At 36.8% G+C, this 23,848-nt stretch overlaps 2 pseudogenes; both read left to right on the forward strand.

Annotated features, from left to right (window-relative positions):
* The first annotated feature begins 5,892 nt into the window (after nt 1-5,892).
* Nucleotides 5,893-7,423, forward strand: LOC137938482 (aquaporin PIP1-2-like; annotated as a pseudogene).
* A 4,972-nt stretch (nt 7,424-12,395) lies between these two features.
* On the forward strand, nt 12,396-14,144 carry LOC137939265 (UPF0481 protein At3g47200-like; annotated as a pseudogene).
* The last annotated feature ends 9,704 nt before the right edge of the window (nt 14,145-23,848 follow it).

The raw sequence follows: 23,848 nt of genomic DNA on the forward strand, positions 1-23,848 counted from the left end.
TTTCAATCTTTAACTATATGTTTTAGTGTACAAAGTAGACTCTAAATTAAACTTTCAAAAGGCACATAATGCTTGTCGGTTTTTTTTGCATCTTAGATGTTAAAGTTGTTGTTTTCTTCTTCAGTATTGCCCCAATATGTCAACTTAGAATTGGAAAAGGCAGTTGGTACAAAGGCAAAGCTCTCTCCATATTCTTCCAAGTTTGTCCTCTCTCCGTAGTTTCTAAAAATTAAAAATTAAAATATACAGTAATTTCAAATTTTATTTATTAATAATATTTTTCACTAAAACATAGATAAATTGCTTATTTTATTTTATTTATTACTAATATGTCAGATTCTTCAAAGGCCAAAATATAAAACATTCATGGTAACATAAATTAATCCATCATCTCTTAGCATTATTCTTAACCGTTGCAGTCTCTCTCAAGCATCTTCCAATTTTCTCCTCGTCTCAATCCAATTTTCTACACATCGGTAAACGTCTCTCTCAAGCATCTTCCAATTTTCTCCTCGTCTCAATCGAATTTTCTACACGTCGGTAAACGTCTTTTCTGACGTAGGACGATCATAGTCTACACGTGGCCTTTCATTGCTTTCCTTTTCACATTTCCAGTCATAGGGCCCACTCAGAGGATATTTGTCCACTGAGGATTGAATTGTCTCGTCATGAATTTTCACACGTAGGTACGAGGACTATGAAGCATATATCAATTATATGAATTCTTCAAAATCCAACACTGAATTCTTCAAAAATCACAACATTACCATTCCTTTTTTTCAATTATTAAACCCAAAATCTTAGTAGATGAAAAAAATTATGTTAATCTCTTAAAGTAAAAGGTAGAATTGTGAATAAACATACGAGGGTCTTAAAGTAATTTCACCTTATAAAAATAGCCGCCTCACTGTTGTGTGCTTAACTGGTTAAATCCACGTTGTTTTAATGAGATTAGTCACGTGAAAGGTATTTAATGCCAAAAGCAGAAATAAATTTCCCTCCACCAAGAAAATATGGAGGAATTAAGCGTCCGACTCCTATAAATAGGCTACCTTGTAATCCAGTGTTCATAGCAAGAAGTTCTAGTAGGAATCTACAGGTCGTTTTTCTTTTTAGTTTGATGTTTTGTTTATGCAATGCAGAAAGCCGAAAAGTTTCTTCCGTGTTATTTTCTTACAGAATCAATACTCTGATACTTGTAGGAACTACACGGAGACTCCGTAGCCATGGATCGTCTGATGAATATCAGTTTATTCACGTTGTTCCTCATCTTAGCTTTCGTTTCCCACGGCTTCTGTGATGATTTTGATGTATCTGTGGAAGAGTATGTGCGGATGAAGAAATACCTTGTGTCTGTGAACAAGCCCCCGGTGACGACGATCACGGTGAAATTTCTAAACGCACGCTGCCTATTATCGCTTTCAAATATTTTAGTTACTTTTTCTGAAGGTTAATGCATTCGATTTCATCATATGGAAGCAGACCAAGGCCGGAGATGTTTTCGATTGTGTTGATATAAACAAACAACCATCTCTGGATCATCCTTTACTCAGAAACCACACAGTGCAGGTGCAAATTTTTCCTTTTGCTTTTAATTTTCTGATACTCTCTGGTACAGGAGTTTTGATAAATGAATTCGTGTTACAGCTCGAACCTCCTTCATTTCCACCTATGAAGAAGCTCAGGCCTTCATCCTACATTAGCATGATGACAGAAAAAGACGACGAAGGTTGCCCACTGGGAACAGTTCCAATGATAAGAGTCCACATGAAGGACTTGCTAAAATTTGGTTCAGTGGAGAACTACAACAGCAAGTATGGACGAAGTGGCTACCAGCCCTTGGGCCAAGGAGCAAAACATCAGGCAAGTATCCTTCCTATAAACAATTCCGAATTTGTTCTTTAGATATATTGTTTACACAAATAATTGTTACGTTTCATTTGTGTCATTCAGTATGCAACGAAGAGAATACAAGGTGGCCCCTACTATGGAACTCGAGTGACAATAAATGTATGGAAGCCAGTGATTAATACCCAAAACAATGAAGTATTCAGTCTAGCCCAGTTATGGGTCGTCAATAGTGGCCCTGTACGTAACACTATAGAAGCCGGATGGCATGTAAGTAACAAGTGTTCTAATCTACTCAATCAGTTCGTGGAAATTTAGCTTCTTCTATCATATAGGAGTGGATTATCTTTACTGCAGGTATATCCAGCATATCACGGAGGCAGCACTGAAACTCGGCTCTTCATTTACTCTACAGTAAGTCCTAAAAAAGCTCCCATTAATCTTTCAGTAAAGATCATTCGCTGTTACCATCAACTAATGTCTCTATGGTGTGGCAGGCGGATAATTACGCAACCGCAGACTGCTATAACGTTAAGTGTGGGTTCGTCCAAGTACACCCAAGAATAACTCCTGGAATGATATTGCCAAAGGTCTCTACTAAAGATGGAACTCAAGAGGAAATCACCATTTTCGTGTATAAGGCTAACAACCCTAGACATTGGTGGCTCGGGTACGAAGACAGTAATGGTTATGTATCAGTTGGGTACTGGCCAGAGAACCTCTTCAACTCTCTAGCTAATTACGCAAACAGGATCACTTGGGGAGGAGAAACTGCTTCTTTGGTTAAACCAGGAGTAACTTATGCGCCAATGGGGAGTGCTAGATTCCCTTATGAAGGCTATAGAAAGGCAGCTTATATGCGTAATATGAAGGTGATAGACAGTAGCATGCAGTTCGTAGATGCCCCAAGTAATCTTATTCCAAGTACACCAGCACCACAATGCTATCAGTTAGGAGACAACGCAGCTGATGTTCCCACGCTTGGCCCACACTTCTATTTTGGAGGACCTGGGGGAACTTGTTGAACTGCACTTCCATGGCGGCACTGAATCACGAACCCTAATCATCTACCAGTGTCATCTACTAGTAGTTGTAGTAGTTGTTGTCATATGTAATAAGCAGATGGCGTTGTGTAATAGCTTGTCGAAAGTTTATATTAAAATAAATGGGTACTTACTCTTTGGTACCTAATATGATCATCCAATCTTATTCTTGGCATATCAAGCGATTGAAGTCATAGTGAATTAAATATTTTAGATGGTGGAAACCCCCACTTCACCACATTAAGGCTTAGCTGAACACGATTTCCTGTGGATCTATACTCGTTGCTATCATTATAAAATAGACACATAATCCTTCTTCACACAATCCATACAATGGTCTCATCCTACCACCCTTGGCTCCACAAAAAGATCCTTGTTGCATATTTACCGTTACATAGCACTCCGATTATATTTAAATTTAAGAAATATTTTTTGTATCAAATAAACCAATAAAATTAAAGAAAAACAAATCATTGCATATAAGTTATTTAAATATGTCTATGTTATTTTTTTTTTGTTTTTTTTGTTTCATATAAGTTACTAATAAATATTGCAAATTGAATTATGCAATACGAAAAAAATACCTTAAGGAGTTTAAAGAATAATTTAAAGCATATTTTCTTAATTGAAATTTAGAGTTATTTTATATTATAAATAAAAACATCTTCATTTTTTTAATTTTTATATAATGAAAATATATATTACATAGATATTCATTATTATTTATTTTTAGTTAAAACTTATCTTCTGTTTCGCCATATCTTTCATGTTTCAACATCTGTCCAACCTTCGTACCACGCAAACCCAATAATTGATAATTTTCAACACCCAAAATAATAATTTTTTCATATCAATTTTTTAATATTAAATATTTTTAAAATATATTTATGCATTAAACTTCACAACTAAAATTTTATTAATAAAAAAATAATCATTTTATTACTTGTGGTTTTCTTATCAATGCACTCATGTTGGGCATAGGTTGGTTTTATAAAAATCATTTCTCTTTCATATGAGAAATATTAAAAAAAAACTCATTTAAATTACAATACCACCAATCATTTTTATAATTAATGTGACAAATGACACCTCAATTTTATGATATTTCAAAGCCTAAAATATAAAAAAATCATCTTCACATAAATTAATCCATCATCTCTTAAACATTATTCTTATCCTTAATTAATTTTAGATAATCCTCTCTCATTATTATCTACCCACCAAACAGCTTTGCAGTCTCTCTCCATTCTTCCAAATCTCTCCTCTCTCAATCCAAGCCACATGGTTACACGTGGGTAAACGTCTTTGTTGACGTAGGACAATCACAGTCTACACGTGGCAACCAAGATGAGGATTAGGCTGTTTTGGTGAGGGTGCCCTTTCATTGCTTTCCTTGTCACATATGCTGTCATAGGGCCGAGGTTATTTGTCCTGAGGATTGAATTGTCAAGTCATGAATGTCATATAAGTGGGCCACTCTCACATATTTGTCCCTGAGGATTGAATTTTCTGGTCTATGAAGCATATAAAATAAGTTATTCTAATATGCTTTTGATTATCATTCAACTAAACGGGTAAATAAATAATAATAATAATATTATTATTATTATTATATAAAATTCTTAAAATTTTAAAAAATAAGAACATATTTATAATTGCTAAGAATGGTTTCGGATCTCTTTTTTTTTTGTGCCAACGAGTGGAGGCATCCACTTTCCTAAAGGTGACAATAGTAGAGATTTGTAGTGGATTTGGCTCTCTCCAACCGAAATTCCTCTTATATTAATTTTATTAGAGATAGTAGAGTCCTAATCACCTATAATTTCTGTATAATTCTATAAATAGTTTACACCAATAATATTATTCTTCGTATTTGCAAAGAGTGATGAGGACAAAACACATCCTCCTACCTTTTCTGTCAACAACCCTCTGCGTCCTTTCCAGAACAATTTGCGGCAGACGGGCTGGCATGGAACCCCACAAATACCCACAAATCGTTTCTTTAATATTATCTCCCTGGTTAATCAAACTGTAAGCAAATGAGGATATTCCTTAATTCATTATAATCCTTTTAGACGATCTAAACTGATTAAAAATCTTATACTGTTTGCGACTCTGTAGGATGTTTTGCCCATAAATTCTTTTGTCTGTGTTTTGACAGATCTACAGTTTTCTCAGTTAAAAGATAACCTTCTTGATTGTATTTTGCCCGGTTAAAATTGTTGTTTTCTTTGTCGATAAGAACCAGAAAGAAGGTATTTTATACCATAGAAAAAATGAGATTCTTTCCACCAGAAGAAAAACTATGGATAATACCCACCCACCAGGCATAAGTTTGTGTCCAAGTTTTTAACTCTGTTTTGATTTACCATGTAGCAAAGTTCCGTTTTATCTAGCAGGTCTGGTTTGTCTAGTAAGGAATAATCCAGAAATTAAATGGTTTCAGTCCTAAGTGTTGCCTGTCAAGGCCCTACCAAACATGATCCACCTGTATTTTTTTCTTTGTAGAATAAAAATATAACCAAAAACTCATAATTAAAGCGGAAGAAAATCGACAAAACCACTAACAGGGCCTTAATCTACAGATAATCCTCACCTATAAAGACTCCCTATGTCATCTTTCCAACCACTGCACAACTTTTCTCAGTAGCGGTTTGGTGCCCCTGAGGAGAGAAATGTTGGAATTTGTGTTTGTATCGACCGGGCCAATCCTTGTATAAGATCCATGGGGTTGCTTTCCTAACAGGTTCGAGCCTTTTAGCACAATGGTTTCAACATGGTATCAGAGTAGGTGGTCTCGAGTTCGAGTCCCGCTCCCCCCGTTTGTTTCGTCCCCGCATAGGTGGGACTTTGTCTTTGGCCGTCCCCGTATAGGTGGGATTGTGCATTTGCTTTTGTACACGGGTTTTCCCCGTGTGGGGGAGTGTTGGAATGACTTGTCTTTAATATGCATGCTGCGCCTTCGCTAACAGACCGGTCTTTTGGCGCAATGGTAAGTAACATGGTATCAGAGCAGGTTGGTCCCGAGTTCGAGTCCCGCTCCCACCGAATTTTGTCTCAGGTATTTTTGGTGAATTTGTCCTGGGTTTTTCCAGGAGTTTGTCCACGGGTTTTCCCCGTGCGGGGGAGTGTTGGAATTTGTGTTTGTATCGACCGGACCAATCCTTGTATAAGATCCGTGGGGTTGCTTTCCTAACAAGTTCGAGCCTTTTAGCACAATGGTTTCAACAAGAAACAAGAGAGAGGAGATACGGAGGGCAAGGAAGAGGATGTTAAGCTCGGAGCAAACAAGTTCTCTGAAAGGCAACTTATTAGAACAGCTACACAGACCGAGGACAAGTACTACAAGAAGCCTCCACCAGCTCCTTTGTTTGAGCCAGGGGAACTCAAGTCATGGTCTTTCTGGACAGCTGGAATTGCAGAGTTCATAGCTACCTTCCTGTTTCTCTACATCACGATTTTGACCGTGATGGGGGTTAATAGAGCTCCCAACAAGTGTGCATCGGTGGGTATTCAGGGAATTGCTTGGGCCTTTGGTGGTATGATCGTTGCCTTGGTCTACTGCACGGCTGGGATCTCAGGTAAAAAATTGTTTTTTTTTTTTCATATTTTTCTCTCTGCTTGGGGATAAATTTTTTTTTAAAAAAATCTCTTGATGTTCTGTTTTCTTCTTTTGAATGTTGGGACGATTTCTCTGATCAACCAACTAGAATTCTCCTTTTTTTGTGTTTTTCTGAGAAGAACTTCGTCCTTTCTGTCTTTTTTCTTTTGTTTTTGTTTCTGTCCTCATAATTTTGTACCGGATTGGATTGGTCAAGATGACTACTAGGGGAACGTTTTGGTTTTCTGATTTTGAATCTCATGCTTCTGAGTTGTCTTACTTTCAGGTGGACACATCAACCCTGCTGTTACCTTTGGGCTTTTTCCTGGCCAGAAAGCTTTCCCTCACCAGGGCCCTCTACTACATTGTGATGCAATGCTTGGGTGCAATCTGTGGTGCTGGAGTTGTCAAGGGCTTTGGAAAGAGTCCTTACGAGGTTTCTGGTCGAGGTTTCTGGTGGTGGTGCCTACGTGGTTGCTCATGGCTATACCAAAGGTGATGGCCTTGGTGCTGAGATTGTGGGAACCTTTGTTCTTGTTTACACTGTCTTCTCTGCCACCGATGCCAAGAGAAACGCCAGGGATTCTCATGTTCTTGTAAGTATTAGTTAAAAAACCGACCAGGGATTCTCATGTTCCTGTAAGTATTAGTTAAAAAACCGAATCTTCTTCCTTTATAGTGATCTGAGTTCTTCAAATGTTGAATTTGTTTACTGGTCTTACAAAAGGTTTCTTGTTATGATAATATGCCATCTCTGCTGACTAAATAGCCGCACCGTAGCCGCAGACCCCTCCTGATTCGACAAAAGCTCCCTCCGGAGCTTCCCGAAACCCAGAGATCCCAAAAATTAGAGACGGCGAGAGAGACATCAAGAAAAAAAAATAGTCGTGCAGCAGCCGCAAACCCTTCTTCTCCAATTTCTGCTTCCTAACTTCGGATGGAAGAAACGACTCTGATTTCTTCACCGACGTCGACATTGCCATCGCCTGGGTTCTCGCCTGACCGAACGGCTGATCAGTCTTCGTTTTTCCAGTGCCGCTTCGAGGAGAGCGCCTGTTTCGACGAGATAAGAGAGAAAAAAAAACCGAGGAGAGCGTTTAGAGGAGAGAGAAGAAAAAAATACGATGAGAGCTTTTTGAGGAGAGGAGAAATTAAAAAAAAAAAACAAGGAGAGCCTCGTGTTGCTTTGAGGAGAGAAGAACGACGCTTGTTTCGAGGAGAGAAAAAAAATCCTTGAAGTGAAAAAAAAAACTTTAAGAATGACAACTGAAAGTAGTTTTGTTCAACCAACAATTCCAAAGCTTAATGAACACTATGATCACAAGTGTATGATCATGAAAAATTTTCTGCACTCAAAGGAATATTGGTACTTGATAAAAGAAGGGATCCCTAGAGCAGAATCAAGGGCAGAACTCACAGAAGGACAAAAGAAGGTGATTACATATGCAAAGTTGAAGGATTCGAAGGATAAGAATTATCTCTTCCAAACCATTGATCGATCAGTCTTGGAGACTATTTTGAACAATGATACATCGAAGAATATTTGGGACTTCTTGAAGTAAAAGTAGTTCAGCATGTACAACGTCAAGAACTTCGAAAGAAATTGCTCAACATGAAGTTAGGAGAATCTGTGAATGAATATTTTGCTCAAACCCTTACTATAGTTAGCAATATGAGGGTTCATGGTGAGAAAATGGAGGATATTGTGGTCATTGAAAATATTCTAAGATCTATGACTACAAAATTCGATTATGTTGTGTGCTCAATTGAAGAGTCTAATAATCTTGACACCTTGTTCATTGATGTGTTACAAAGTAGTCTTATAGTGCATGAACAACGCATGAATAGTCAAGTTGTGGAAGAACAAGCATTGAAGGTTACTTATGAAGGACAATCCGGAGGAAGAGGACGTGGTTGTGGCGGATTTAGAGGGAGAGGATGAGGTTGGCAAAATTTTGACAAGTCTACTATTGAGTGTTACAATTGTCATAAGCTTGGACATTTTCAATATGAATGCCCAATAAAGGGGACAGAGACAAAGACACATTATGTAGAAGTTAATGAAGAAATGTTGTTAATGACATATGTAGACTCCAAGGAAGCTAGTAAAGAGGAGCTATAGTTCCTTGATTTAGGTTGCAACAACCATATGTGTGGCAAAAAGGAGCTTTTCTCCATGCTTGATGAAAGTTTTAGCAGTTTTGTAAAGTTTGGGAGACAATTCAAGCATGGTTGTGATAGGAAAAGAAAACATACGAATGTTGGTGAATGAACTTGTGCAGGTCATCATTGAGGTGTTTTATGTTCCAGAACTGAAGAATAATTTGCTAAGTGTTGGACAACTACAAGAAAAGGGGCTTGTAATTCTCATACAACATGGAAAATGTAAAATTTATCATCTTGAGAGAGGATTGATCATGGAGACTGCAATGACCTCAAACAGAATGTTCATCTCATCTGCATAGAAACAACAAAAAGAAGAAATATGTTTTTCTTCTCTTACAGAGGATCCAACTCGGATTTGGCACTCTAGATATGGACATTTAAGCTTCAATGACTTAAAAGTTCTTCAGTGGAAAAGAATGGTGAATAGACTGCCTCAATTTACAGCTCCTTCGACTGTATGTGAAAATTGTTTGGAAGGACAACAACGCAGAGATCCATTTCCAAAAGAAAGCACATGAAGGACTTCTCAGAATCTTCAACTGGTGCATGCTGACATCTATGGACCAATCAACCCTACTTCAAACGACATCTGGTTGACTCTCTTCCATATTGTAATGATAATAAACCTTAACTGTAATTATGTTGATTTTTGCAACTCAAACATTTCAAATGCATTTCCTTCAAGAGATACAAGATCAAAGTTTATACAAAAGAATTAGAAAATCTAATACAAGGCCTCGAGCTATACGACATGTCAAGTCATTTTGAAGAAGCACCTACTAGTAAAGCTTGGAGATTTGAAAATTAGAGTCAATGTCTTTAAAAAATATCTCAAGAACTCTAGTATTGTATGAGGATAGTCAACAAACTTCAATTCTATGGTACACATGAGTATTGGAGGTTTAGGGCATATAATTTTTTAAAACTATATTTGAACGATGCATAAAACTGATTTAAACTTACAATAACCCTTAGTTTTATTTTAGTTAGGCTTAAAACTCAAATTTACACTCTGGCATAAATCATGATCTATCAACCTACATGGGATTGATCGACCATCCCAAATGTAGTGTGGCATAGCTTATAAAGCATGATTGATCATCCAGAATGCTACTATATAAGTTTATACAACATGATCAATTATACCTTATTGCATGATCGATCATGCCAAGCACTACACAACCAATCCTATAAAGCAATGGAAAAGGGTCGATCAATGAGTTTTTTCAAAGGTTGAAAACTCATTTATTGATGCCTCGATTGATCAACAAGTTTGGGAAACCTATAATAATGACTAGTTTGGTTGGAAAACTTATAATAATTAACCCCCAAACTCATTGGGAAGCATTTAAGGAAGCATTCATTGGCAATTCAAAGCACTCAAAAAGCCTATTCATTTGAATTTTTTGTACAAACCTTTTTTGAGAGAAAAAAAGCTATACATTTTGCAAAAACTACATACCTCTCTCAAATCACTCAACATTCAACCTCCTCTACTTCAACTCTTGTGCTCAAAAGGCTTGATAACTCTTTTGGAGAAGGTTGTCTCTCCATTAAAAAGGGTGTCAGTTTTTCTTTCTTTTGGGTATTTTTGATTTATTCTTTGAAATGTGTTCTAGAACCTGGAATCTAGAAGGGAAAAGCATATTAGAGCTATATAATCTAGTTGTATAATCTTTAGGAGAAATTGACTTGTGTGTAATTGGACATTACACTAGGCTTAAAGAGAGCCAAAATCTCTAATTTTTTTTGGGCAAATGAAACATGGAAAACAAAAACTCTCCGTCTCCTCTGTAGTGTTTACTTTTATTATTACTATGATTTAAGTTTTATATTTAAGCACTAATTTTTTAAATTATAATCTCAATTTACCTCCTCCCCCACGCCTCTTGAGAAGCCACTTGGGCCAACAATCTATCTGTAGAAATGCTCGACTTGGACAATTGCTTCTCAAGATGCCAAGCAATCAAACAATCTTGAAGTACTAGTCAATCTATTTACATGGAGTATTCTAATGGTCAAATAGATGTTCAACCAATTTTCATCTGAGACTTTTTTTTGTCATTTAAATAACTCAATTTTTTTAATTAGTTATTTAAGTATTTTTATAATCAAAATTGATTTAATGGGGATCGAGAGCCAAACAAGTAGTGATCCAGTCATTCCCCAAATTAGTTGTTATTTAAGCTAAATTTCTTAAATTTTATGATTTTTACACGAGGAAAATAAAATAAATAAAATATTTTTTTAAATGCATATTTAAAAAAAAATTGATTTCACAAGCAAAAGTCTAAAACTTTTGTCTCATCAATAAAATCGACATCTAGAAGCATCTATTGACTTCAACACCACATCAATTAAATTTTATAACATTGCTTCATTTCAATCTTGTCTCATCTATAAATTCATGCAAAATTTAATCCATAAATGCCGTCAAGTAGTGCTACCCATTGAACACATTGATATTGAATTTAACCAAATAAATTGAATGCTCACTTTAACAATATAAATGTAACACATTGCCTATAGTGATCTAAATTTATTATGTTGTACTTCTTTTTTTCTTGAAAGTAGTGGTTGTAAGTAATCTCTGAGTTGGTTGCCGACACCGGAATTTTTTTATTGAATTAGAATAAATTTTAAAATTAATACGAGCCTATTTATGGACTAATTAAGGATCATTTGATTCCTTAATTAAGGATACGAATTTCGTTAAATCAATCAAGATTTTCCTATGATTTCTTAAAATCACGGCAAATCAATCTCTTGATTGATAGAGATTGATTTGTCATTATTTTTACCTAAATTATTACATAGGTTAATTTTAAATTTAATTTAATTTTTCTCTTAACGTTCCCCCTCAAGTTGTAATGGGGGTAAGAGGAAATATAACTTGCTGTCTTATGGGATAGAATCTCCATCTTGTGAACGTGAATTTCTTCGATGCAAAATGAACTATAGATTTGAAATCTCAAGTGCACCATCATTTCTTGATAGATTTTGATGAAATGTGAGGGGAAATACTTGTAGTTGAATCCTCTTTCAAATGAATGCTTTAGTTTACATAAAAAAAAGTACTATATTGCAACGAAAAAAGTGGTTAAAAAATACGGTGACTATTTGTGAAAAAAATTATAGACCATTTCTCAATGGATTTTGATGAAACAAGAAGCAAAATGCTCGTAATAAGATGATCTATCTAATGCATAAATCAATTTGAATGAAAAACAATATCATAGAAAATACACAAAAATTATGCGAAACAAAAAATAGCCAAAATAAAACATTTGGCTTTGACACCATGTGATGTGAACATGAAATTGAAGATAAAAGAAACAAAAAGCACAAACCAATTTTACGTGGTTAAGCCTTGCGAATCTAATCCACATACGAAAAGAGAGAGGGACGAATTTTATTGAATCAAAATGAATTTTACAATTAATACAAACTTATTTATAGGCTAATGAAAGATTATTTGATTCTTTCATTAGGGATTTTCTCTCGATTCAAATTTCCTTTGTAAGAAAAGAAGAGGTTTTATGCTGAACTGTAGTCCACTAAAAAACTAGAAGAAGAAAGATTTTTGTGCCGGCCATGTTGCTCATTTACTGATTTCATAAAGATGGCTGTCCTTGTTCAACTACTCTTCCAGATAGGTCGATCGAGTCCATTTTTTTATACATAGGCCGCCGATTCCACTTGGTTTCTCAATGCATTCTCGGCTTATTCTCCTGTAATTTCATCTGAAGCCACCATTCGAGCAAGCTGTGCATTCGAAGATGAGTACTGGAGAAGGCGACGATGGGTCATGGATGATTGCCATGAAAAACAAATACAGGTCCTCAAATGCGGAGCAGTCACATCCGGAGCTACCCACCATTGTCCGGGTGCCTCATATCATACGCCGTACAAATGAGGAAGCTTACGAGCCTGAGATTCTCTCCATCGGTCCTTATCACCGGGAAAACAAGAGGTTGCTGGCGATGGAGAAGAAGAAGTGGAAGTATCTGCGTGACTTCTGCTCTCGGAACGAGGGTTTGACCTTGGATGAAATCCTGTGTGCAGGAATTGAAGAAATCAGCGAGGAGGTGCTACTCCGAGGACATTCCTATTGGGGAAGACGAGTTTGGGGAGATGCTGGTGCTCGATGGTTGCTTCATTCTGGAGCTGTTCCTCAAATCACAGGAGAGGAAGTCTCACGTGGAAGACAAGAAATTATACGAGACAGACCTCATATTTGCTTCTTCTTCTGAATGGATTCTGAGATGTGTAGCCAGGGATTTGCTCCTGGCAGAGAACCAGCTCCCCTTCTTCGTCTTACTTCAATTATTCAATTCTTTCGCCAAAACGATCTCCTCTGTTTCTCTGGTTAGTCTCTCTGTGAACTTCTTCAAAACCCCGTATTATACAATCAGCAAAGCGGAATCGTCCATTCACAGAGACAAGGACAAGAAATCCTTCCACCCAGAAGAATCCAGTCACCTTCACTTGCTCCACTTGGTTCACTCCCATTTCATGGTAACATCCGATCAGGGTAACGACCCAGTAAGGAATTTCGACTCCTCTAGCTCTCTACTCCCTCTCGTCAAGCAAAAGCACCCCTCCGACGACCACCGCTCCCATCGCCTAAGGCCATTACCGACCGTCCCATGTGCAAAGAGGCTCCAAGACGCAGGCATCAAATTCAAGAGACGCAAGGGAGGTAACTTCCTGGACATAAAATTCGAGAACGGAGTGATGGAAATCTCACACGTTCTTGTTGACAATTACACAAACACCTTCCTGAGAAACTTGATAGCGTTCGAACAAGCCAACCCTGCACTCGGGAAATGCTTCACCTTCTACGCTGCTTTTATGGATTTCATCGTGAACACTGCCGAGGACGTGGAGATTCTGCATCAAAGTGGGATTATCGTTCATGGGTTGGGCAGTGAAAAGAACATCGCTTTGATGTTCAACATGATGTCCAAGGGAGTGATAGTTGAATCAGATGCCAAGGACAAGTATCAGAAATTAACCAGAGATATAATGAAATACTACAAGACTCCATGGAATATGTGGAGGGCGAAGCTGAATCGGGACTACTTCGGCAATCCGTGGGCGATAGTTTCATTAGCGGCTGGAATTTTGGCTATTTGTCTGGCTATCACCAACACCTTCTTTGGCATCTACAGATACTATCATCCTTTAGCATGAAGTCCGAGTACTGGGATTTCTGTGTTTGATATTTGTTGCTTCAAAGTTCGGTTCCTGTTTCTTCAGCTTTGATTTCTTTCCTAGATAATGGGATTTGGGTTAGTCTCAGTTTGATTATTAAAACTGCTCTTGTATATTTGTTCTTCAACTAGGAGAAGTGGAGAAGCAATATCCGCAATGCGGATGGCCACCTTTCCGGAGATCAAACTTTCTGGGTTAATCTGTCCTTGTTCCATGGGTGTAAAGGGAAAATCGATCACTAAGCTGAATGGATCTTTTTAATTTATGCATCAAAATAATTAAGCTATGTTAATTGGTTATTTGATAACTAAAAGGGCTGATCCAATACAAAAGACTATTTGGAGCGAAATATACGAAACGGCTGATAATGATAAACGGCTATCTCAACCACCCGATCAGATAACCATTGATCATGATCAAACCTTTGAGATAGCCATTTCGTACCAAATAGCTTTTCATATTGGATAAGTTGTGGATAACTAAAGCATTAGTAATAATTATATCAAATTCGTAGAAATTGAGATGCGCCCATTCATGACAAATCAAATTCTGAATTTCCTTAGAGTAAGTTTGGAACCCTAGAAAAGAAAATAAAATAAAAGAAAATGACAATTTGACCATTATTATTTCAAAAAATAATTAGTAAAAACGAGATAATGATCAAATTCTTCTTTTCATTAACTTTTTTTGGAATAATAATGGTTAAATTCTTATTTTTTTATTTTATTTTTCATGGGGTTCCAAGCATACCCTTAATCTTTTGATTGGGGTCATAAGTTGAATATTAATATTAAGCACATCCCCTCAATTTATCACTATTGACTAATTACTTTAAATCATAAAAATTGGATGAAGAAACTCTCAAAAAGATTAACTTGATAATGGTCCTTCACTTCTCTCTTCTTCCTTCACCCTAACCTTGACTAAGCTTTAGTCGGGTTTGATTATGATTCATACTTTCAATCCTTTTGAAAGCAAGGTTTATTTCTAACTTCAATACGATTAAAAGGCAAAAATACTTTTACAAAATAAAATTAAGTCACTTTTCCATTGGATTGTCTAACTCGACTTGGATTAGGAAGGGGCTGGGTTGAGTAAGGGGTTGGACTCACTTCTCACATTTTTTGTGAGTTTTGTCAAACGGAGTAATCAAAGCAATAACACATACAAAGAAATTTTTGATGATTTCTATTCTTCTCCTCATTGAGGCTTTTTATAATACATTTACAACCTTATTAAGATCCAATTTAGATCTTAAAACCAGGAATAAATTAAGGAAACAAATCGTTTCCTATAATTACAGTAAAAAATTACATAATTTACAGCTCATTTCAACACTCCCCCTCAAGTTGGTGCATAGATGTCGATCATGCCCAACTTGTCAATGATACCATGAAATACTTTCCCTGATACTCCTTTCATGAGCATATCAGCCAACTGACTCTCGAATGGAATAAAAAGAAATTGTATAATCTTTGCATCAAGGTTTTCCTTGATGAAATAGCGATCAACTTCAACATGTTTAGTGCGATCATGTTGAACAGGATTTTTTGCAATTTCGATGGCTACCTTTTTATCACAGTAGAGTTTCATAGATTCAACATATTCAATCCCTAAGTCCCTCAGGATATTTCTTATCCATAACAATTCGCATACACCATGAGCCATGCCTTGAAATTCAGCTTAAACACTTGATCTTGATACTACCTTCTGTTTTTTGCTTCTCCACATGACAAAATTACCTTCCACAAAAGTAAATTAACCAGACGTGGATCTTCTGGTTGTCTGATCTCCTGCCCAATCAGAATCTGTGTATCCTTCAATGTTAGAGACACTCTTTTTTCCGAATAACAAACCTTTTCCTAGAGCACTCTTTAAGTATTTCAAGATCCGATAGACTGCTTCCATATGTTCTTTACTTGGTGCATGCATGAACTGACTCACAACGCTCACTGCATATCCTACACCTAGTCTTGTGTGTGATAGGTAGATTAATCTTCCAACTAATCATTGATAACGCCCTTTGTCTGTTGGGATTTAATCTGGGAGAATTCTGAGCTTATGATTCATTTCTATGGGCGTCTCTACTGGTTTACAATCAAGCATTCCGGTTTTGGCTAGAAGATACAACACATATTTTCGTTGTGAAAGGAAGAATCCATGTTTCGATCTTGCCACCTCAATTCCCAAAAAATATTTAAATTGTATGAGATCCTTCATTTCAAATTTAGTGGTTAAATACTCCTGCAAAGCTTGCATTTTACATGGGTCATCTCCTGTCAAGACCATATCATCAACATATACAATTAAAGCCGTTACTTTTCCTTCTTTGCATTTTATAAACAAAGTATGATCTGAGTTACTTTGCTTATAGCCAAACTCCTTCATTGTAGTTGAGAATCTTCCAAACCATGCTCTAGGTGATTGTTTCAACCCGTACAATGATTTCTTCAATTTACAAACTTTACCTTGACATAAAGAACTAATTTTAACTCCGGGTAGTAACTCCATGTAGACTTCTTCTTCTAAATCTCCATTGAGAAATGTATTTTTAACATCAAATTGTTACAGAGGCCAGTCTCGAATTGCTGCTATAGATATAAGAATGCGAATTGTATTGATCTTAGCTACTGGTACAAAAGTATCCTGATAGTCTATTCCATACCTTTGCAACTAACCGAGCTTTATATCTGTCAATACTTCCATCCGGTTTGAGTTTCACCGTGAACACCCATCGACATCCAATTGTCTTCACACCTTTAAGCTGTGAAACAAGTTCCCAAGTGGCATTATTTTTAAAGCCTCCATTTCTTCGTTCATTGCCTTTTTCCATTTTTGATCAGCCAATGCATCATGCACATTACTAAGAATAGAAACCCTGGATAATTTATCAACAGTAAATGCATACGATTTACTCAACCTATGGGAGGACACATAGTTGTTGATTGAGTATTTTGTCTTGGCTTCAAGATCAGGTTCATACTGTTTCTTTGGAATTCCCCTATTCAATCTTTGTGGATATCTAGGAATTATATTTTTTGTACGAACACGTGTTTCAATAGATTCATTAAACACATGTTTCGTATTTACCTGAGGAGGAACATTCTGGGTTGATTCTTCAGTTGATGGTGCAGACAGAGGCAACTCTGAGGATTCTTCAGGAGAAATTAATGATTCATTCTTGACTTCATGGTTGGGAGCACAGTCTTGTTGCACATCATGTCGACCTAGTTGGTGAAGAAATTCATTCACTACTTCTAACTCAGTAAACTCAGCCTCTCTGTTATTCTCTTGTTGAACATTCTCTTCACTTGAGCTCTCCCCTTGAAGAGAATTATGAGAGACTCCCCCTGAGTAATAAGGTTGTAATTCATGGAATGAGGCATCTAGAGTTACATGGAGCTTTCGGGTGTGTGGATCATAGCACCGATATCCTTTTTGAAAATCAGAATAGCCAACAAAAAACACATCGTTTGTCACTGGATCAAGTTTATTTAGCAAGACTTTTGGGATATGAATATATACAGTACACCCAAAAACCCGGGGTTCAAGATTCGGAAGATGGGGAATGGAAATTAGGGAGTGCAGTTTTTGTTGAGGAGTTTGAAAGTCTATAACTCGAGAAGGTGTTCGATTGATAAGGTAGGCATTAGATTTAACAACTTCACCCCAATAAAATCGAGGCATGTTCATGCCAAAGAGAGAGGCACACATTACTTCCAAAAATTGTTTATTCTTCCTCTCTGTCAATCCATTTTGTTGGGGAGTATAGGTGCATGAGGTTTGATGACCAATTCCATGATTGTTCAAAAAATTACCAAGCGACGTATAAACAAACTCAGTACCATTGTCAGATTGCAAAACACGAATCTGCTTCTGGTACTGAGTGTGTACCATTTGGTGAAATTTCTAAAAACCTAGACACACATCACTCTTTTTTATCAGCAAGGATACCCAAGCCATTCTAGTGCATTTATCAATAAATGTCACAAAATACCGAACTCGAGAAACAGAGGGAACCTTTGCAGGACCCCAAACATCAGATTGAATAACCTCAAAAGGTTCAGAACTCTTATGCAAACTTGGTAAATAAGAGATGCGGTGGCTCTTAGACAGTTCACAAGTGTCACAATGAAAATCCAGATTATTCAAACCTGAAAAAAGTTGTGGTCGCAATTTCTTAAGATAACCAAAGGAAAGATGGCCGAGTCTTCGGTGCCATAACCATATAGTTGCTTGATCACTTTCTTCACTACTAGTTTGATTTGCCTGACTGATTTTTTATCCCCCATTATCTGTTAACTCCAAATAGTAGAGTTTGCCCCGTCTAACACCATAACCAAGAATCTTTCGGGTTAGAATGTCCTGAAAGACACAAAAGGAGGGCCAGAAAGTTACAGTACAAGCAAAAGTTGAAGTAATTTGGCTAACAGACAACCGATTGTATTCAAGAGATGGAACAACAAGGACAATATCTAATATAAGATTATTCGACAAGATAACTGACCCTTCCTCAGTAGTAAGAGAGGTACTACCATTGGCGGTGGAAATAACGGATTGAGGAGAAGGTAGGACAAATGTTAACTGACTGGAATCCTTCGTCATGTGATCGAATGCACTTGTATCAATAATCCAAGTTCTATTATTAGAATATGCAGAGAATACTAATGTTTTACCGATAATACCTGGATGGGCAACATTCGTTATAGGTAGTAGCTTTTCCCCAACAATCTTTTTCAAAGGTGTTTTTGAGAAGTCCCACCACTCTGAATAACCAATAATCTTGTAACAACGTTGTTGTGAATGACCTTTTTTCCTGCAGTGAGTGCATACCCGGTTGTTAGCTTTTACAAATATTTGACGATAGTTATCCATTGTCAGTCTCTGGGCTGATTCAGATTTTTTTGGTCCGGTCTGGAAATTTGGTTTGATCCGGTCCGATTTGGTTCGGTCTGGTCTAGTTCAGGTCCGGTCTGATTGTGGTCTGATTCAGTTCTGACTAGTCCGATTCGGTTCTGGTCTGGTACGATTGTGGTCCAGTTCGGGTCCGATTCAGTTTGGTTTGGTCCGATTCTAGTCCGGTTTTGGGTCTGTAACAGGCGCGGGCCAGCGCTCGATTAAATTTTCCTAACTTAGGAAAAATTTAATCGGAGTTGTCGCCTTCTTCTTCAGCAGCGGCAGCGTCGGCTTCCTTCGGCGTGGTGGTCGGCAACAACAACGGGGTTGATGGTGCGGTCGTCTGTGGTCGTCGGCGATAATCGATGACAAGGATTCGACGGGACCGTCGGCAATCGCAGAGAAAAACCAAGGTTGTCGGCTTCCTTTAGCGACCGCAGTTTCGGCGACGACACTGTTTGCTGGGAGGCCGAGCGGTGGCAGCTTTTGGAGCTTCTGTCGGTCTTCTGTGATGGCAATTCTGTTCACAGCTACGGCAACGGAAGCTCTTCCTCTTCGCCGGGCTGTTGATGCTCCAAAAAGCCGAGCGGTGCTTCGACGGCGGTTTGGCAACGGTTTGGTGGGTTCCAACGGAGTTCGGGTGGTGGAATTTGGTGGTGTTATGCGACGATTGAAGGAAAAGATATAAAACGTACACCGTCTTCTTCGTTCAAGGTGACGGCAGAGCAGAGCTCTATTTTTTTTTCTCTTCTGGCGACAGAGTTGTTGCTCTGGTCTTCGGCTATAGGACAACTTCTTCGTATAAGGTGACGACAGAAGACATCTCCCGCTCTGATACCATGTCAAACGGAGTAACTAAAGCAATAACACATACACAGAATTTTCCGATGATTTCTATTCTGCTCCTCATTGAAGCTTTTTATAATACATTTACAACCTAATTAAAATTCAATTTAGATCTTAAAATCAAGAACAAATCAAGGAAACAAATCGTTTCCTATAATTACAATAACAAATTACATAATTTACAACTCATTTCGATAGTTTTCCTGACTTAAAAATCTAATTTGAACAACTCAACCCAAATTAATTTCATATGGGTCATGTTAGATCCGAGAGTTGGAGTCATTCTTCTATGTCTCTATGTGTTATTTTTTTGTTTTTTCATATGTCAAACTTAGAATTATCTAATCAAAATTAGCGATAAATGATAATAGAAAAAAGTAATTTATGTTATACTATAAGATATGTAGCAATTAATAAAAAACCGGAGGTTATATGTCATATTTAAGGAATATAAGAATAATTAACCCCTTTAATTAGAGTTTCCTTAAACCTTGTTAAAGAACACATCAATGGAATATAAAGGTTATTTGGGTCTTATTCAAGGTCGGTAGCATTAATATGGTTGTCTTCTATTTGGGTTAAGAAAGAAAGAGAAAAAAATTAAGTTTCGTTTTTTCTTTTTTGTCAATCTTGTCCCTGCTTCTCGAAATGTAAGGGAAAATCCCTCGCTACCTAAACTGGGTCAGATTGAAATGAGTTGTCCATTGAACTCACTGTTAGGTTCTCTTATGCCTACTTCAAAACAAGATATGGGTCATCCGATACATCATACATATCAGCTATACAAATTGAAATAAATTGTTTATTGCTAATAACTATATCACATTTGCATGCATTGAGCTGCCCATTCATGATTTTTTTTTTAATTTCATAATTTTTTTATTGGGTGAATAAGTTGAGAGTGAATTTTAACAATATCACTCAATTTTTTCTTTATTTTTAAGCTGCTTTGATGCAAAATAGGATAAACCCAGAAAAAAATGTACATGATGGAGATGTTCCTAGGAGTTCCTGCTAGCTAAGTTTTCTCTAATAATTAGGGGTATGTGAGTTTACACAAAAAGTTATCAAAGCTCAATCCAAATAAAGGGTGGACCTTTTTTTGTTATGTTATTCCTTCACCTTGCCTTTGACATGTTTCAGTCAGATGGATAGTTTTTCATCCTTCTGTTTAGGGGTGGCATCGTGTTGAGTGAAGTTCAAACCTGTGTAAGTTTGAGTTTAGTTTGACCTTAAAACTTTGAGCTTGAACTCGAGTTTGAAAATTCTAAATGAGTTTAAACTCGAGTTTGAGCCGGATTCAAGCTCATCATACATTTAAAACTACCAAAAAAAAAAAATACAAAAAATTATTGAAGATGGGCCCAAGCCCACACAACCAAGGAAGACCCACATATCCAAGTGTGTTGGAAGATTGGCCCAAGCCCATAAGATAAGGACCCACCATGATCACACGAGTTGGTGGGACCCACCATGATCACATGAGGTGGCATGATGAGTCTTACACAATAAGAAGTCTTACAGAGCCAAAATTATTATGGAAGCAGGTCTCACAGAAGAGTTTCAGTTTAAAGGTATTTTAGTTATGTTAGTCTTCTATTTATATTGAGTTATTTAATTATGCTAGGACTTATTTTAAGTGTTAGAGTTTGGGTGTAATTGGGACAAAAGTAGTTTAATTATAATTGGACTTTACTACTTTCCACTATTATAAATAGGGGTTCATGTACTCTGATTAAAACAAGTCAATGAAGTTTTTTTCTTTTCCATAAATTCAACAATGTATCAAAGTAGGTTCTGTGAGTTGAATCGGTCAACCCACAAAGATAATGTGGTCATTTTTTTTATCTATTATCTCTAGCAGTTTAGGTTTGTATCAATTTTTTTCTCTATTCAGTCTCTATATCCGTTGTTTTCTTTGCGTTTTCAACTTGATACTAAACTTTTAATATTGCATATTATATATTGACGGAAAAGATATTCGAGTCTACTTTCCAAACCAAAACGAATTTTGGAAATATAATTTTATAAAAAAATAAATTGATATTTTAAGCAGCAGAGGTCAGACTGCAAGAGAGGTTTGAGCAACAACAAAAAACTTCAACTTTTGAGCTATTTTATACTATCAAGAACTAAACTTTATATGAAGAATTATATATAAAAAAATATCTATAAGTCTATTTTCTTACCTATTCAACCAATTCTCTATCTGAGTTTTTTATATGGAGATATTGATCTTGGAAAAGTTAATAGTCATGCTGGCTAAAGAAGAAAGAGTACTTAGTTCGGCCAGATTACAGAGATTGAAATCTATTAGATTATTTATCTCAAAAGAATTATATTTTATGAAGAGAAATTATACTTGGATGAAAGGTATTTAAGTCTAGTTTATGAAAGAGAAAACTTCATATCAATCTGATATATATTTAAGGATAAATTTGCATTGGAAGAATATTGATTATTTTGCATCGACGAACTTTAATTGTCTTTGAATGAGATGGAGTCAAGGAGGACAAGTAGAAACCAGTACACGATGTTAGTTTTTGGGTCTGTCTCATATGATCTTCCAGATAATCCAGTGTTTTTGTTCTATTTGTCACCGGTGGTTTCATCTTTGAGACGTGGTCGTTGTTGCTGCATGAAGAATCCTTGAACAGTAGAAGACAAGTCTCGACAATCGTTGATGCTACTGCATGAAGAATCCTTGAATGGCAGAAGACAAGTCTAGACAAACGTTGTTGCTATTCCTGAAAGGTTGTTGTGGTATGAAGAGTCCTTGCATGACAGAAGTTCAATTAGTTTCATGATCCAGTAATCTACCGCAAGTAGTTGCAATTCAAGGAAGTTTTTTTCCATTTCTATTTTAGAACCAGACTCCTAAGTCCACTAATCTCCTAAGTTTCATTTTTTATTTCTTCTGACCAAGCTGGTCATGTTACTGCAGAATCACATTGCTGCTATTGAGAATAGCTAACCAAGCTGGTCACATTGCTACAAAATCAATAAATCAGTAGAGTTTTCTGGCCAAGTATGTCTCAGTAAATCGTTGTTGCATAAGCACGTTGCTTCTATTGAGAATATTTACTGTTGGTAAATCAGTAACTAAATGGTCTCATGCATTGATCTTCAACAACTTACCACTACCTTCATGTTGAGAATATGAAGAGGCCAGAGCCCATTGTGCGAGTCCCATTACTGTTATTGTTGGAAGCACAAGAGTTTAGCAAGCCAGCTTAATCCTTGAGCTGCATAATTTGCTGAATTATACTCGAATTTGGTGGAATTTTTTTTTGAATTTGGAAGCATCACTCGATTCTCTATCTCCTACTAAATTATTATCTTGGATTATTACTTGATTGCACCATACTATTTTGTGCTACTTCCTCATTTACTGATGAACTCACTGCAGACTATTTCATGTGTCCCAAAATATTATCTTTTGGGTAATTACCCATTACCCCCTTAATTTGCATTTATTACTCCTACCACTTGAGAGTCAGTGTCCTGTGAAGGGACACGGTGATGGAGGAGTTTTATTACATTTTTGAGCACTGCATATAGACCCACTACCTATAAAAGATTGGAGTGTGTCCTACATCTAGCATGGGTTATGACTAGAGTATGGAGCGATGTCATACGACTTAGAGCGATTTTACTCTCACTTATCTTATGCCAGCTAGGCCTCATGGAAGAGACTACCAGCGTGAGGGGGGGGGGGGGGGGGGGGTGTTGGTAGATATGGAAGACTGCCATTGTATACGAGAAGATCCTATACACCTTTTGCAGTAAGCTGGGAGTTCATGATATTCTTTCACCCCCAACTTGAGGGTGAGTGTTGGAAGATAGGCCCAAACCCACACGACCAAGGAAAACCCACATATCCAAGTGTGTTGGAAGATGAGCCCAAACCCGTAAGATATGGATCCACCATGATCACACAAGCTGGTGGGACCTACCATGATCACGTGAGGTGGCATGATGAGTGTAACATAATAAAAAGTCTTACATAGCCAAAATTATTATGAAAGCAGGTCTCATAGAAGAGTTCAATATTAAAGGTAGTTTAGTTATGTCAGTCTTCTATTTATATTGAGTTATTTAATTATGCTAGGACTTATCTTTAAGTGTTAGAGTTTGGGTGTAATTGGGACAAGGGTAGTTTAATTGTAATTGGACTCTACTATTTTCCTTTATTATAAATAATGGTTCATGTCTGATTAAAACAAGTCAA

The sequence above is a fragment of the Aristolochia californica genome, unplaced genomic scaffold, assembly GCF_029961685.1.
Source record: "Aristolochia californica isolate CCGP_79_NKW_82.1479 unplaced genomic scaffold, dmAriCali1.0.hap1 SCAF_8, whole genome shotgun sequence".
Lineage (NCBI taxonomy): Eukaryota > Viridiplantae > Streptophyta > Magnoliopsida > Piperales > Aristolochiaceae > Aristolochia > Aristolochia californica.